The following is an 18,708-nucleotide window of genomic DNA, read 5'->3' on the forward strand; positions in this document are numbered from 1 at the left end:
AAAATAGAAGAGGGACCACCGCTCATCTGCTAAAACTTTAGGGAGGTGCTGGAGCCACAAAAGATGTGTGATGTAGGTTCAGTCAATGGAAGATTTGACCCAAAATAAATTGCAATAGTAAAAGGTTTTTATGATCCCAATAACAGATTCAAGATTGATTATTATATACATTTTGGATCATGTTAAATGCAGGGGTTGAACGTTGAATTTCAGACCAAAAAAATACATTTACCCAAACAGTTATCTCTGTGAGGAGCTGGTCACAGATAGTGAAAGTGTTATATTAGGCCTATTATTTATGCTATATATATTATTGTTTCACAGTCACAGATATTGCGCAGCAGCGTGCACATGCATGCTGGGTGGGGAGAGAGAGAGAGAGAGAGAGAGAGAGAGAGAGAGACTGCGTGTTAGCAGGCATTTTAATACCGCCAACGTCTACGTTGGGTCCCGCGGCCGCCAGTAGCCTACCATATTGAAAACCTCTAAGGCAAAACATTCAAATTTGAAATATGCTTTTAGTAGCATGTGACGTGTCAAACTATAGGGGTTATTCATGATCTGAATCCATTGCAAGCATTAGTTTTACACGAAAAACACTCCTTGGGCTAAAAACGGACATATAGCCGTCTTCACAATAGGTTTTCAACAGTACCCCAAAGCTCAACCCCTGAATTGACCATAATCCAAAATGTAAATAATAATCAATTTTAAAATGTTATTTGGATGACACTAAGGATCATAAAAAAACATGAATTATTATTGCAATTTATTTATTTATAAAAATATTCTTTTTTAGCTTAGATTGACTGGCCTAATGATAAGAGTGACACTCACTTCACACGGGTGTGATTTCTTTTAGCAAGGCATAAGGGTCAATAATAAATTAAATAAACTGAATTAAACCCACTATAAAAAAAACCATTAAAGCTAATCTGAACTTGAAAACAGTCAAAAAGCAGCCCTAGAACCTCGTGGTCTAGAAGTAACAGCCTCTCCATCATTCTTACCTGTGAGGTGGTTTAAGGGCTGGTCATCATCGTGGCGGTTGTTGAGGTTGACCTCCAGCGTAGCTTGGTCATCATGGTGGTTAAGGGTGAGGTCCAGCGATCCTTGGCCCTCGTGGTGGTTGATGTTCAACTGGAACTCCAGGTTGGGGTCGGCTGAACACAGGCAGAAGAGGACGATCAGGAACATGGCTGCAGTCTCCATCAGTAAGATATGTGTCTATGCTGTGCCAAGCTTCATCTTATATACACTACCTGGCTACTGGTAACCTTTTCTTTTTTTTTCGCAGACCTGCATTGGGAATGCCAGCCCTGATTGATTTGATGCCTTAGGCAGGATTTGACCTGGAAGACATGGGCTAGATTTTGAAGGTGCGTTTTACCAATGGTAATACATAAATTGGCCTCGCTCTGCGCACATTCGTATTATGAAAGGCATATCGGCCCGTGTTGAACGCACTGGCCCGTGTTGAACGCACACACATTATGGCTTACCGCGTTCCTGAATATTTTAGCATTGTGGGAGTGTCCATATGTTAATTATTTTCGCTTTGCGCAATTTGCTATTAAGCCCCTTGACCTAAAGACACTCAGCGCATAACGATTAGACGTGGGTCTGACCACCTCATAAACGCAAAAAGCACTGTTTGATTTGACACTTGAGCGGCTCTGTGAGGCTGCTAGAGTGTTGCCATGTCTGTTTATTATAAGCGGCTTATTTTTCTGTAAAGTTGCTTTCTGTGTGGTTGCTTTTCTTGTTTCTAAAGTGGTTATTTGGGCTTTTCTCCTAACCAGTGATCCTCACACAGCACATTCCCATGTCAAGGATCCCCAGATGAATGCATTTGCCCAACTAAGGACGGCTAATCCAAAAATTAAATTAAAAGATTACTTTTGAAAATAGCAGATCTATACCAGCTCACAATGCATCACATTCATTCATTAAAACTATGAACTCTGACTGCAGGGGGATATATAATGATCATTATAACAATGTGCAAGAACATATTTAAAAAGAAGGAAGAACTTTATATTTGTGGACAATCAAAACATGTTTTTTTATTTTAATGTGGTGTCATTTAAATTAATCTGGATATGGCAGACTCACTATTTAAAATAGGTTACAGACCCCTGTTATATGCGCTTATTTTTATAGACCTATTTACTTGTTTCTATGAGACATGGCAGTTTTGCGTCTTTAAAAAAAAAAAAATTGAGATTAGAAACGGCCATAATTCTTTCATTTCTCAACCTTAAAAATAAATAAAAACATCTCCATAATCCGTGGGAAGTTTGCTTTCATATGCTGTATCACACCCGATTCAAGTCTTCTTCAATAAAATGCTACGAGCGAACTCAGCGAAGACCATACCATCGGGGCCACAGCATTACGCAGCACGCATTCAACTCATTCCTTCGTCGTGACTTGAATGAAATAAAATATAATAAACGTTATTTTACTGGTGTTTTTCAATAGAAACAAATAAAGAGCGTGTGTAGGCTACTGTGGGCAAGTGTAACAGTGCATATACATGCATGCACTAGGCTATATTTCTTCCGTGTCGGGATGGTGATTGAGCTCTTCAAGTTCACAGCCCGTTTGTCTTTCATAAAAAAACGTTGATATTAGCCTATAAACACTCATGGTTCTCTCATTTCTCAACCGTTTTATTAAATGTAAAAATCTCCATATTCCTTAGGAATCTTGCTTTCATTCGCTGTATGGTACATGGTTCTATCGTTATCGAATTAAACAATATCAAACGAACTTGCATGTTCGGGGGTTAGACGATTCTGGGAACATTACGCATGTATTGCCAATTTGCCAATATGCTGCTATCTACTCGCAGTTCCATTCCGATCTGAAAGGTAGGCCTATAGGTGGGTCTGTTCTTTTGAGGCATAAAGGTGATAGCATGCAGTGCAATAGGAATAATTAACCCAAATGTGACAAAGTCATGTCATGTCTTCTATGGTGCCAGCCTGAAGAAATGTAATACCACGATCCCCAAAGTGCGCATTCCGTATGTGACATCAGCTGACTGGTAAATAGAATAGTACGGACATGTTGATTGGGTACGTCTCAAACACGCCTTAAACACACCCATGACTAATTCAAGGCCGTTTTGCGCACTCCGTGGGGTGTCAAAAGCGTTTCTTAACATGCCCAAAATTGCAATATGACATACCACACGCCCCCAGATCATAATACTGTAATATGATTAGTAATATAGAAGTAAGTAAAATAGAAGTCCTAAATGGCACCCTTAGAACATGCTCTGCATTCCATGCGCTTTTCCATTCCACGCCTGCATATGACAGCTTGACAGCAGTCATCACGCAGGCATGCAGATGCAATAATGAAAAGACACACACACACACACACACACACACACACACACACACACACACACAGGCCTACAAGCTACTCTTGATTGAACCAGAAACTATAACACACAACCTATAGGAATTACTATGTCGTGTCACCACCCCCCCCCCCCCCCCCATCTCTCTCCCAATTTCCTGTCAGCCTACTGTCTGTCCCTCTATAAAAAATATATATAAAATATAGGTGAAAGCCACGTACGTTAAAAACAGACGGCTCGCTTCAATATATTTGACATAATTCCTGCTGGGATCCACTCATAAGGAAGAACTCTAGTGTGTGTGTGTGTGTGTGTGTGTGTGTGTGTGTGTGTGTGTGTGTGTGTGCACATAACATCTGTTGCGCTAAACAGCATCATCACATAATATCCGTGTGTCCGTGCGCAACATATGAGCAGGACGGTACACACCATGAACTGAGAGGCCTCTCTCAATGCATATCACCCCATGGGGATTATATGTAGCCTCTCTCAATGCATATCGCCCCAGGGGGATTAAGTCTGGCCCCTCTCAATGCATAGTATTGCCCCAGGCAGATTAAGTCTGGCCTCTCTCAATGCATATCGCCCCAGGGGGCAGATTAAGTCTGGCCTCTCTCAATGCATATTGCCCCAGACAGATTCAATCTGGCCTCTCTCAATGCATATCGCCCCAGGGGGCAGATTAAGTCTGGCCCATCTCAATGAATATCACCCCAGACAGATTAAGTCTGGCCCCTCTCAATGCATATTGCCCCAGACAGATTAAATCTGGCCTCTCTCAATGCATATCGCCCCAGGGGGCAGATTAAATCTGGCCTCTCTCAATGCATATCACCCCAGGCAGATTAAGTCTGCCCTCTCTCAATGCATATCACCCCAGGCAAAACAACTTGTTCATGCTACTAACACTGCCCGTACTGCTGTTTACTTCTGACCCCTGTTTCAAGTGCGAGTGAATTATTCCCAAGCAATGTCTGACATGAACTTCCGCCCTCCGTGGCAGCCGCGCTCTGATTGGTCTGTGGACAGCAGCAATGGGAGTCATGTTATTTGCCAAAAAGTACTTTTTGGGCATAGTGATATGGACACAAAAAACATAGTTCCATGTGATAGAGGGGTAAAACATTAAAGAAAGTTGCACTAATATTTTAGAAATAGGTCAACAATACAAAAGACGTTAGTTTTGTGGATTTATTTACTTTTACTGCGTGGCCCCCAGTACCCCCCACAAAATGACCGGAACTACTTAATGTTTCACCTAAACCAGAGCAGAACTCCCACCACGGGACTCTGGCAATCAATTGATACAGTTGCAACCACTATATTAATGGCAAGTATTTCATACAACTTAAGTTCAAAAAATCTGAACTATGCCTTTAAGTAGCATGTGACGTGTCAAATTACGGGGTTTTCATGATTCTGATTTCAAGCATTATCTTTGCACAAAAACACTCCTTGGGCTGAATTAGGCCATAGACACTTAGCCCATAGTATAGTATTATAATACTTGATATTATAAGTAATTATAATCAAGTTTATAATGTGTTATGATTAAGCTTATAACGTATAATGATTATTTATCAGTGCCTATAAATATAATTATACATGTTTATGAGAAGATTATAATGTCTTATAAGTGTGTTTTAAACATGGGATGCATAGCAAATGTTACCAAATAATAATTAAAACATTGACGTTCTCACCTTCATTCACAGAACCTCCTCCTGGTGCTTCCACCTCATTCTTACTGGAATTACATTTCTTGTCCTTTTCTGGAAAATATACAACAAAATCACATCATGTCAAACAAACGTAGAAAACAAACTCACTCACTCATTTCATAAATATCACCATATCTATACATGTCATAAATATCACCACATCTATACATGTCATAAATATCACCATATCTATACATGTCCTTTTTTTTCTCTCTCTCTCCACACACACACACACACTCTGATGGCGGAGGAAACCAATCAAGCAAATGTTTGGTCGTTTCTTTGGGTCACCACAATGCTTTTCCAACGGGACTCACATGGTTTGACCAAACATTTCTGTTTGATGAGGGGGGAGGGGCAGAACACCACCAGCAATCAGAAATCAAACACAAACATTTGCTTGATTGGTGTTTGGTATACGTGCGAATGAGGCCTCAGACAAAAGTGTGTAAACACAAACATTGAAAAGTGAGGACGCAATTTGTGATTGTCCAGATTAAGATGTGTGATGTAGGTTCAGTCAATCGAAGATTTGACCCAAAATAAATTGCAATAGTAAAAGGTTTTTTATGATCCCAATAACAGATTCAAGATTGATTATTATATACATTTTGGATCGTGTTAAATGCAGGGGTTGAACGTTGAATTTCAGACCAAAAAAATACATTTACCCAAACAGTTATGTCTGTGAGGAGCTGGTCACAGATAGAGTGAAAGTGTTATAGGCCTATTATTTATGCTATATATATATTATTGTGTCACAGTCACAGATATTGCGCAGCAGCGCACACATGCATGCTGGGTGGGGAGAGAGAGAGAGAGAGAGAGAGAGAGAGAGAGAGAGAGAGAGAGAGAGAGAGACAGAGAGAGAGAGAGAGAGAGGCAGAAAGAAAAAGAAAGAGAGAGAGAGAGAGAGAGAGAGAGAGAGAGAGACTGCATGTTAGCAGGCATTTTAATACCGCCAACGTCTACGTTGGGTCCCGCGGCCGCCAGTAGCCTACCATATTGAAAACCTCTAAGGCAAAACATTCAAATTTGAAATATGCTTTTAGTAGCATGTGACGTGTCAAACTATGTTAGTTAGTTAGTTAGTTAGTTTCATTTATTGTCCACGTGTGGAAATTCGTCTTCGGTCTCAAACAGTAAAAAACAAACGGTTACAACAACAACAGCAACAACACTTAACACAATTATTTTCTCATGGCAAAAAGTGCAGGACAACAGTGGCAGATACATTGGAAAAGAAAACTAATCTAGCGAGACATGGTATCATTTAGTGCCTTAATGGCATTTGGTATGATTTTCTTTTTTTTAATGTTACGGTTAGCTCTTGGTACTTTGTACCGTCTACCAGAGGGAAGTAGTTGGAACTCGCTGCAGAGTGGATGAGAGGGGTCGTTTGCTATCTTGATAGCTTTTTTACGAAGTACCTCCTTGTAGATACAGCCTAATTGTTGCTGTCTCTTCCCAATTATTTTTGAGGCTAGATTTACTATTCGCTGCAGCTTGCTTCTTCCTTTGACATTTAGATTGCCAAACCACATTGCCATGTTAAAAGTCAAGATTCCCTCTATCAGGTTTTTATAGACTGTTTCCATGATATGCTTGCTCACTCTAAAGGAGTTGAGCTTGCGTAGTAGGTGGAGGCGTTGGTTACAAGTTTTAAAAATCTGGTCAGTATTTTCACTGAAATTGAGTTTGCTGTCAATATATGTGCCTAAGTATTTAAAAGTGTCTACTACCTCCACTATTTGTCCACCAATTGTAATGGACTGCACAGGTTCCTTTTCATGAATGACAAGTTCTTTTGTTTTTGTCACATTGACAAAACTATAGGGGTTATTCATGATCTGAATCCATTGCAAGCATTAGTTTTACACGAAAAACACTCCTTGGGCTAAAAACGGACATATAGCCGTCTTCACAATAGGTTTTCAACGGTACCCCAAAGCTCAACCCCTGAATTGACCATAATCCAAAATGTAAATAATAATCAATTTTAAAATGTTATTTGGATGACACTAAGGGCTGTATTTTGCGTGTCTTAAGTACCAGGTCTTATTCCATAACTTGAGTAAACTAAAGACCTGGAGGCGTGGTCAATGCTCTTTGGCCACTCAGAATAGCCAAATGGCATTGACCACGCCTCCAGGTCTTTAGTTTACTCAAGTTATGGAATAAGACATGGTACTTAAGACACGCAAAATACAGCCATACGGATCATAAAAAAACATGAATTATTATTGCAATTTATTTATAAAAATATTCTTTTTAGCTTAGATTGACTGGTCTAATGATAAGAGTGACACTCACTTCACACGGGTGTGATTTATTTTAGCAAGGCATAAGGGTCAATAATACATTAAATAAACTGAATTAAACCCACTATAAAAAAACCATTAAAGCTAATCTGAACTTGAAAACGGTCAAAAAGCAGCCCTAGAACCTCGTGGTCTAGAAGTAACAGCCTCTCCATCATTCTTACCTGTGAGGTGGTTTAAGGGCTGGTCATCATCGTGGCGGTTGTTGAGGTTGACCTCCAGCGTAGCTTGGTCATCATGGTGGTTAAGGGTGAGGTCCAGCGATCCTTGGCCCTCGTGGTGGTTGATGTTCAACTGGAACTCCAGGTTGGGGTCGGCTGAACACAGGCAGAAGAGGACGATCAGGAACATGGCTGCAGTCTCCATCAGTAAGATATGTGTCTGTGCTGTGCCAAGCTTCATCTTATATACACTACCTGGCTACTGGTAACCTTTTCTTTTTTTTTCGCAGACCTGCATTGGGAATGCCAGCCCTGAGTGATTTGATGCCTTAGGCAGGATTTGATCTGGAAGACATTTAGAACATGCTCTGCATTCCATGTGCTTTTCCATTCCACGCCTGCATATGACAGCTTGACAGCAGTCATCACGCAGGCATGCAGATGCAATAATGAAAAGAGAGACACACACACACACACACACACACACACACACACACACACACACAGGCCTACAAGCTACTCTTGATTTAACCAGAAACTATAACCTTTAACTTGCCCGGGGGCGTGGTTATAAACACAACCTGTGTAGGAATTACTATGTCGTGTCACCACCCCCCCCCCCCCCCCCCCCCCATCTCTCTCCCCATTTCCTGTCAGCCTACTGTCTGTCCCTCTATAAAAAATATATATAAAATATAGGTGAAAGCCACGTACGTTGTTCACATAACATCTGTTGCGCTAAACAGCATCATCACATAATATCCGTGTGTCCGTGCGCAACATATGAGCAGGACGGTACACACCATGAACTGAGAGGCCTCTCTCAATGCATATCACCCCATGGAGATTATATGTAGCCTCTCTCAATGCATATCGCCCCAGGGGGATTAAGTCTGGCCCCTCTCAATGCATAGTATTGCCCCAGGCAGATTAAGTCTGGCCTCTCTCAATGCATATCGCCCCAGGGGGCAGATTAAGTCTGGCCTCTCTCAATGCATATTGCCCCAGACCTATTCATGTACCTATTCTGCATACTGTCAGTCAATCAATCAATCAATCACTCAATCAATCTCTATTTTATTTGAATTGAGATTGGAGGATAGAGATGCAGCAACTCGTTTGTGTTCAGGATTTTGTTTAATAAAGTGTTAAAATGAACCCCATGGAACATCATTTCTAGCCTGGGTAAACCCACTCCCCCTGCTGGACAACATTTCATTCTGCCAGGAGGGGTGAGTCTGGCATAATTGCCTGTGTGGCTGTTTAGCCGTGGGGCGGGAGAGTAGCGTTGACGGACAACCCCTTCAGCCAATCAGCGTATATCAAAACAAGAGGCGTCATCTAAACGCGTTCCGTTCCTACTTCCTCATTCCCATGTTTGTTGTTGTGAATGAGTCGAGGAGTTCACACGTCATCAACTGCTCAAATCGTTCCTGATTGGCCAACGTGCGCTGTCAATCACAGAGCCCTGAGCTCGGTCACGGATTGGCTCGTACCAAAGCTGATACAATCTTAAGGACTTTGTATTACCATTTAGCCAGACTCACCCCTCCTGGCAGAATGAAATGTTGTCCAGCAGGGGGAGTGGGTTTACCCAGGCTACATCATTTCAGCCTGTTACCTGACAGAATCTTAAAAGATACACTTCATGGATGAAGAAAAACCAGGTAGTGGAAAAACATCTACCCTATGCACATGAACCCGTCCCTAGCCTGGTTAACCACTCCCTTGAATACATGTAATGGCTTGATACAGGTGTGGGTTGCATACAATGCCCTGTTAAATTACAGTATCTCTTGAAAAGAGTTGGAACCCGGAAAGAATATGTTTATTGCCAGTAAAGTGCCAAAAACAGCACTGTATTTTGAAACTCTAGGAACTTATGTGGATCTCTGGATCCATAGACTGTAGAAATGGTGTGGCTCCAATGTGGATCACAGCCCACTGACAAAATAACACATTTAACACACAATCACATTTATGATTTGTGTCGACAGGAACTCTGCTGGAACAGCCAACCTTGTACGAAGAGGAAATACGGACTCCAGAGAATCTACAAAGGTACGCTTGCATCACTGGGGAATGGGATAGTGCTGAACAATATACAAATTAAATTACATTAAATTGTCCAAGATGGATGAATTGCATAAATACTTTATGGAGAATATTATTTTGTATGTATTTTAAAGATGTGTCACCCCCATTGTTTCCCCATCTTTCAGAAATCAAAAGATGTACTCTCTGATGGGTCATTTTCCACCAAAAGGCTAAGGACTGTATAAATGAATAAACAATAGCTTAGGATCGATAGCTTTAGAGCTAGAGCTAGAGAGAGCTCCGGAACACCGGAACTGAATAAATACTTTAGAAAGTAATCTAAGTACCATAAATACTGTTTACCAGAATAGAAGCAGAGGGCTTGTAACTTTACAGAAATGGATGTAAAAACCTTTTAGGCTATAATGAGTAAAAGTCAGAGTATAACAGAGTTAACCAAAATACCTTAGAATGAATTGACGGACACAATGAAGAGAACTCAGACAAGCAGAACTTAGAGGGAGGTTCAATCAGATATATTCACCATTGTTTCGGGAGAGAAGAAGACATGCCATCCGGACAGCGTTTCACAACGATCTCTGCCCATGTTCAAATTGAACAGGGTTAATATAGCATACCGTAATCAATACACCGGAAAATGTGTTGAACAACAAAGTCAAAAAACATATTTGTTTACAAATGGACAGATAATGCAAGACGTCACGAATATTGCACACAGGAACTATCTCACGGGGCAGAGATAGTCCGGACCTGCAATATCAGTTAGTGGAACCGGGGGACAGGGCACCACGTCATTGAGTGCAGTTTACCAGTCTGTTAGAGCGAATACTAACTTCAAGGGCAAAAACACAGAGGCTGGGTGTTATGGCCAATGGAAACAAAACAATTCTTATCTAACAACGCTGGCTAGGGGAGAAGTTTTACTATCGAAACTCAGAACCATACTATTTTAAAGTCAGTGGGACAGCCTGACATCAAATGTCAGTCACAGGGCAATTCATAATCCATGATTCTGCAAGACCATAGGGGACACTGAGTCATAGATCACATGAAAACCGTCATCCACCAAAATAACAGATCTACAAAAGAAAAATACCTATCACTCTCTATGAAACATTAAATTGTCACATCACTTTGTCATATTGTGCTTTGTTTGTGAATAGCGTTGCCTACTAACTGATACATATTAAAGAAATTGCATAACTTTGGCATGTTTCGTTCCTCTATGCAGGCTTGGGTTAGCTACAATAAAATAGCACCTGGCTCGCTGATAACAAACTATCCTTACACCTGGGAAAAACTGAATCCATCCTCTTCGGATCAAATAGTAAACTCAGCAAGGCAGATGGCTTCTTGGTTCGAGTGGATGACAATATTATCACACGAAAAGATCAAATTACCTACCTAGGTTCCATCCTGGAGGCCAATCTTTCCGGTGATAAAATGGCCACCAACGTAATCAAAAAAGTCAATCAAAGAACAAGATTCCTTTACAGGATCTCCTCACTGGTCAGCAAAAACACCTTGAAGACCTTAACAGGAGCCCTCGTACAAGGTTTCTTTGACTATGCATCCACCTCTTGGTACCACAGCACCTCAAAGGCCCTTAAAACAAGGCTCCAGACCTCTCAAAACAAACTGGTCAGGTTCCTACTTGGCCTCACCCCCCGAACCCACCTCACCCCTGCCCACTTTGACAGGCTGGGGTGGCTTAGGGTCGACGACAGAGTACAGCATCTTGCAATGGGTCTGGTCCACAAGATTCGATACACCACCAAGATACCCATGTACCTGTCTAAATACTTCCTTAATGTAAACGAAGTCCACACCCACAACACCAGAGGGAGTGCAACAAACCATGTACAACCCAGATTCGGCACAAACAAGGGACTAAATTATTTTCGCTCCTATGCCACCAAAATGTGGAACGCCCTACCAACAGTCATTAAGACATGTGAATCCCTTGACTCCTTCAAAACCGCTCTCAAAGGGCACCTACGGATGGCTGCATTTCGAAACTGGCCTCTGTAAAATCTGAATCCCCCCCCCCCCCCCCCACCCCATTTTCCCTCACTGTATATTGTATCTTTTCCCTTTTTTTGCTTCCCATAATGAATTCCTGTTCTGTTCTTTACCTACAGAGAAATGTCTATTTGTATGTCTCTAAATGTTTGTATGTCTTTAAATGTTTTGATGAATTGAACAATGTGGACCCTGTTGTAAACAAGTGTAATGCTTAATTGGGTCGTCCACTCACAGTTGACAGTCTTTGTATTGAGTTTGTGCTTAAAATGTACTGTAAATTCTACAAACTGTTAATAAAGATTTCAATCAATCAATCAAACAACTGCTCTGGTACCAAGTACCTTAACCCTGCACCTGATCTTGTCCTTATTTTTGGTGGGAGGAATTCATTGCTACAGAGCCTGCAAGTTGGTGATGCCCAAACCTTGCAGGTCTCTTATTCTCCTCGTCGGAGCAGTATGGGTGTTCAGGACCACTGCTTCCTTGAACGGCCAGGGGTCAAACGTCTCTTTGAACCACATTTCTGGCTGCGCCTGCTAATAGCAGTAGGCTGGGCCAGGGACAAATTAGCCATTGGGCCAGTGGCCCAGGGGCCCTTGGCTCTCAGGGGCCCTTCTGGGAAATTGGACCGCGCAGCACTATGTTTGACACCCTGAAAAGGGCTCCTGGGGCCCTTCATTGGCCATTGATTTAGTTAAATTTAGGTCAAAAACATGATAAAAACACGGAAAAACACAAAATGTTGCGCTTGAGGGGCCCTGCAAAAATGACCGGCCCAGGGGCCCTCATGGGGGTTAATCCGTCCCTGGGCTGGGCTGGAATCATGGCACCCGGACGCCTTGCTGCTCTGCGAACTGCCTTGGATCTGTTGGTTGCAGTGGTGAGGGATTTCCCATAACTGTGCATTGCAGACAGCGCCTTTGCTGGATTATGGCTCAAACGTTTGAACTGCTTAGCCATTGCAACGAGCCCAGGGCCATAGTACTCATCTGACTGATATTCTTGCAGTTCTTTAAACATATGTTCAACCACTTCATGATCCATCTGCTTCTGCTCCATGGTGGTATCTGCCTGGTCTGTGCTGGGATCTGATTCTGCATGCAGGTCGATGTTGCAGTCCATCTGCTCCATTTCTGTCAACATAAATTGATTGATTGAATACTTTTTTAGACAGAATTATAAACAGCAACCGAGTACAGTAATTGTGGTGTTCCATTTGGGTAATTTGTATTCATGAAATTAAAATTCATAAACATGAAAAAACAACAAAAAAACTATAAAACACTATAGGAAGGGAATTAGGGTTAGGGCATTCGACCTCTATCACTATACTCACAATTTGGCCTAATTAAGGGGAATTAGGAACACCTCGTGCTCTCTTTTTTTTTTTTTTTTAGATATTTTTTTGCGGCTTACGCCTTTTATTTATTTTTGAAGGGACAGACAGTAGGCTGACAGGAAACGGGAGAGAGATGGGGGGATGACATGCAGTAAAGGCCGTGTCGGGTCCGGGAGTCGAACCCGCGGCACACTGCGACTGGATTACCAGTCCGGTGCCCAGACCGTTACGCTACGGCCTGGGCCACCTCGTGCTCTCTTAGCCTCTCTATGCTCAGAAGTCAGAACTCAGTTTGCAAGTTGTCACTGCAGACGTTACTCCATGTGATCACCAATGGAATCTTTGCTTGTAAGTTTGTGCATTATTTTCTTCAAATTCTTCATTAATTGTGTTAATTAGGCTACATTTGTGTGTTTTTTTAGACTTACACGGTTACACGCTTTGTGTATGGCATTAGCTGTTCTTACACCAGACAGTTTTTAGCTGCTCCTCTAAGCATTAGAGCTGTGGACCAGACATAGGTTGTGCCCATGTCATGTCATGTTTGTATAATTTGACAGCACTGCTTGTAGCCTACAGTATACATTAACATTACCAATCAATGTTTCCCTTTTTGTAGTTTTATACTGTGTCCTGTGGAGTGGAGGAATAACTCCATTGATTGGTCATTATTTTGTTTTAGAGCCATGTGTACAAATTAATATGGGTTTATATTCATTCTGTATTCACAATTCACAATGTGATTCAGCTAATTGCACACTGCAGAGTAGCGCTGGCCCTAACTGCAGAGCACAATTTTCTGGAGAACAGGAGAGAGAAGCATGACATTCATATCCGTTTGAAGTATCTGGGTACATTTGATACGTTTGATTCGGTTTGTTTTGTATGATTGTTTATCTGCCATTCTATTTTTATTTTGTTATACAAGCAGTTTTAGAAACAGCTATTACTAAACCTTACCAATGGTCTGTACTCTGGTCTAAATTATTCTCCCTCTGTACTCTGTGGTCCCCTCCTGCTTTACTTAAAGTCTCATACCTTCTTGGAGTGACTGTAGAGGCTGACTGAGTTGTCTCAGTGGTTGGAGAAAATCCAAAGGGAGTGACTGAGGCTCACACTGAGGCTGCTCTCTCAGAGGTTGGAGAAAGTCCAAACACACGTCTTCAAAAGATAAGTAATGAATGATTAAAGTAATTATATATATACTTAATTAAGCTTTATAGACTTAAAATAATACTCCAACCAATATTAAAAGTAAAAGGAATATGACATGCATGTGTAGTTCGTTATATATATATATATATATATATATGAGTGAACAGAACACACACACAGGTCCATCCCAGCTAATTAGAATGATCTGAAAAAGTTCATTATTTGCCATAATGTAAGAAATAAAATCATATAGGCCTATTTTAGATTCATTACACAACTGAAATAATTCAAGCCTTTTATTGTTTTAATATTGATGATTATGGCGTACAGCTCATGAAAAAAAAACAGTCCTTTTGGCACTGTGGGCAAGTGCCAAATCGAGCTGGAAGAATTAGCATCTGCATGAAGCTTGTCAACATACAGAAGCACACAGTGCTGTTAAATATCATCATGGATGGTTGTGTTGAGACTGGACATGATGACAAAACACTGACGATTTTGGCCAGGGGTCAGGGGTCGTCCTCAACTATAAATTATTTTTATTACATTATGGCAAATAATGAACTTAAAAAAAACACCTACCTCCTGAAGTAAGCTTGAGAAGCTCAGCTTTCTGCTTTGCACTCACTGGTGCGTAGGTGTTGGAAACACATCCAAAATGTTTGACCACCACTGCCTGGTGCCTGCATGGCCCCCCATTTTGTCCTGCTGGACAGGAACACAGCTCTAGATCCATGTCCACCGTATACATTTCTGTTGACCCCTTGACCAGAAATGTTTTCTCTCCAACCTGTCACACATTGGGAAATTTGTTTTAATATATTTACTGACAAACTGACAAACTAACAGTATTTTCTTTAATCTTATAGGTGGTGTAACTGTAAAGACGGATGTGTTCCGTTATAACCTCTTGAATGTTGCTGGCTGGGATGTTTGTGTCCAGAGCAAGGAAGCGTGGGCGCTGTGCCTCCCAGCGACCAAGAGCAACGTCAGTGATTCTGGCCTCATAATAGGATTCAAGTCTGGAGGTGAGGAGGTCAAAGAGCTGCGACGGGTTGAATGCTTTTGTCCTCTGTAAGATTTTGTCCTTGAGGACACGCATTTGAGCCTCTGCATAGTTATTTGTGTTGTTGCCCCTGGTGCACAATTTTGCTCTGTAGCTGAGCGCCCAGCATTCCCTCCTGGAGTACAGTCGCTCCAAATACTGGATGTACTTCTTGTATCTACAATGGAGAAAAAAAGTATCAATTATAGTGTGCATCTACGTATGTATTTGTATCAAATCATTTGTCTGATAGTGATATATATTTGTTAATGCACATATTTTACATATCATTGCTGTCCGGAGGAAACCTCATAACTCCAAAAGGAAATTAAAAATATACATTTTTAAGGAAATTAAGAACCATATATATTTTTTAAACGATGCAATACTGCCTTATCAAAGTTGGTGTTGTGACTTTAGATATTGTTAATGACTTTCATGAGAGGGGGAGAGGTGGTGGAGTTGTTTTTGCAGACAGTTTGAGGGTCCAATGGAGTTAAGAGGTTTTGTCCATTGGTTCAATATTTTCAAAACAACACAGACATAAAGAGTGTTCTATTCTCTTTATTCAGACCGCAGCCATCTTGCCAGCAAGGTGATACCTAGGTGACACTTTCCATAGAGAGCCCATTCATCCAAACAGAAAAGTCCTCTCTAATTATATTAAACACCGTCAAAATCACCAACATTGCAGCTGTAGGGAAAGCTTGAATTATCCTCTTTCAATCTGTAAAGTTTTTGTTTAATACAAATCCACCGTAGACATTTTATGAGCTACTTCCTGTCAAGAAATTCCTTGCAGATGATTAATTTTCAATAATCAATGTCGGAGTTTGGAAGCACTCGTTATCAGTAAAGCAACCTCCTGCTGCCTCCTGCATTATGTGCAAAAAACACCAGGTGGTGATAGTCAACGAGCACATCCAAACTCCAGCACTTAGAAAGAAAACATCTGCAAGGATTTTTTGACATAAATGAAGATCTGTCTAAGCTAAGCACCTTCATCAGTTAAACCTGCTTGCCTGTCTCAAAGTGCACACTAACCTCACAAGTGACTGGATGTGACTTGGCCTGCAGATAGAGCCTTTCAACATCTGTGATTTCCTGGCTGTACAGCATATCTTTAATAATTGCAAACAGAGTCTGTTTGTCTGCTTTTGCCACACAGCTCTCCTTTCTCCAGAGCCACCTCCAGACTGCCTGAAGGAGGTGGAAAGAACAGAGGAGAAGTGTGGCCGCTGGAAACACCTGGTTGAGAGCGCCTCTTTCTGCAGCACAGTCGTCTGTGATGAACACAGAAGGTCCTGCCTGCCCATTTCCAGAAAAAACGTCCCCTCCGACTAGCTCTTTGAGGAGCTGTAAGCCCTTCCACGATGGTAGCTTGGTTCTCGGACTGGGCCATAAGGATTCCAAGGGGGAGACCACCAGCGCAGCTGTGAGTCAGCAGGAGGAATACTCTGCAGTTCTCCCTGTCCATATTCCCAGACGAGTCTATGAAGCAGAGCTCTCCACTGTGCTTATTCATTTTGGGCACAACGCTTCATCAGTGGGGAGCATATGGCCAATAGTGGAGCTCCTGAAGTGGACGTATCCATCTTTGCACAAATGTCTGAGCACTTGATGTTGTACTCCTGGACCTGGCGTTCTAAGGATTCCAACATGGATGGGCCATTTTGTGCCCCATACTCTGCCCTAGATACTCTTTGGAACAGTCTGGAAAAAAACGATAACATTAAGTCAGTCCGTGCCTGGCTACAGTATTAAAGTGTAAGGGTTATTGTCGACTAAATACTTGGTAGCCAGATTTAGATTTTTTTTTAATTGACTAATGGACTATGAATAATATAAAACATTTTGAATACCTGCCTACACCGTTGACCAAATAAAATACTATAATAATAAATGTTAAGACACCTTTGTACAAAGCTGATGTCTGGGCAGATCTCCCGGTTGGCTGAGGCATAAAGGTAGCCTCGATACCCAGGCTTTCATTTCGTCTGCGCGAAAGATGAAATCCTGGAAAAAGTCGTGGGCTGAACCAGTCTAAAAGTGGGAGTCAACCCTTCCGGGTGGGCGTCGCTCTAAATGATGTGACGTAGCGCTGCACTAGGGGGGAGAGGAGGGGCCGGGGGTGACGGACAGATCGATGAGATCCAATCAGGGTGCGCGCATTTCTGAGGCGCGACCCGCCCCTCTAGACCAGAAATGTCTCTGCTTAGGTCAGGCTAGCATAAAGGTACCTCTCTGCATACTGGATTTGGAGATCATGCTTTAACACACTTAGAGCAGATGTAGCGGAGTGGCCAATGTCGAAAAGTTTGATGAGACTCTCAATGGCATTCTCTCCAACATCTCTGTGTTTGAGGGCGTCCGCGATAAACAGGTTGTGGTTGTGTTTGTTGTGAATTCTAACTTCAAGGGGGAAGTCTGGCAGGTGTTGGTCTTGAGTCCTGTCAAAAACATTGTATAACCATATCATGCACAGTTTATGACAGCTACCTGTAGAACAATTCTAGTATCACTTGTATCACTTCCATGTATGAAACTCACTTGCTGATTTCCCCATTTGATCTTTGGCACTTCTTAAGAGTCACACACATTCTTGCCTCACAGCCTGTGTTTTTAGAAGACTCTCTCTTATTTGCTGTGAGAGACCGTGCATGAATAAGATGTTGACACTTGTATGCAGCCTAAACAAAATGACATATTCAAATGAGTTAATTAAATTGCAAGTGATAGTTATTTGAACAGTGAATGTGGCTTCCTTAACTTCTGCCAATGTTAACTTGTCATTTCAAACCATTGATGTATCTACAATGTCACAAGAATGAAGAACAATTGATTTTACCTTGTACAAAATACGTTGGCCTTTACGGGGTTTGGTTGACTCAACCCTCCATGTCACCCCTGACTGCTTGTATGCTTTAACCCACTCCTTTGCTTGTTCCATGGTTTGAACTTGGACTCTGATGAGTGCTTCAAAGCATGTGTGATCCCTAAAAGCAGTTGGCATCTCATGGAAGTGACACACATGGTATGTGTAATCAGGAGGTAGGTCACTCTAGAAAATGGATTAAGATTACATTTAATTGGCCAGGTAGGCCTAGACTAGAGGTTGGAGTTGTGATGACAAAATATGGAATATGGAAAGCATACTCTTGGAAATTAGTTAGTGTCTATAATTAGCCGTCCTTCAATGTACGTTATGTTTCAGTTTTATAGTCTTAAGTGTAAAAGTACCATCACATTTGATTTTGTGATATTTGGAATAAAGCTGTATATCAAATATAGACTTGCTTATCACATTACCTTCAACTGCGGATAACTATCCAGGTTCTCTGCTATAGCTCCTGAGCACACCATTCTGGAATAATTACAAAAAGCATCACAGCCAGCCTCTACTATTCAAAATAAAGCAGTTCACATGATAATCTTGGAGATGTCTGGGGTGGTATATTACTATTTTACCTTGCTTTTGCATTAGCCCCATCATTGCTGATGGGGTCCAGT

The sequence above is a fragment of the Protomyctophum parallelum genome (assembly GCF_964188405.1).
Source record: "Protomyctophum parallelum genome assembly, chromosome: 21".
Classification (NCBI taxonomy): domain Eukaryota; kingdom Metazoa; phylum Chordata; class Actinopteri; order Myctophiformes; family Myctophidae; genus Protomyctophum; species Protomyctophum parallelum.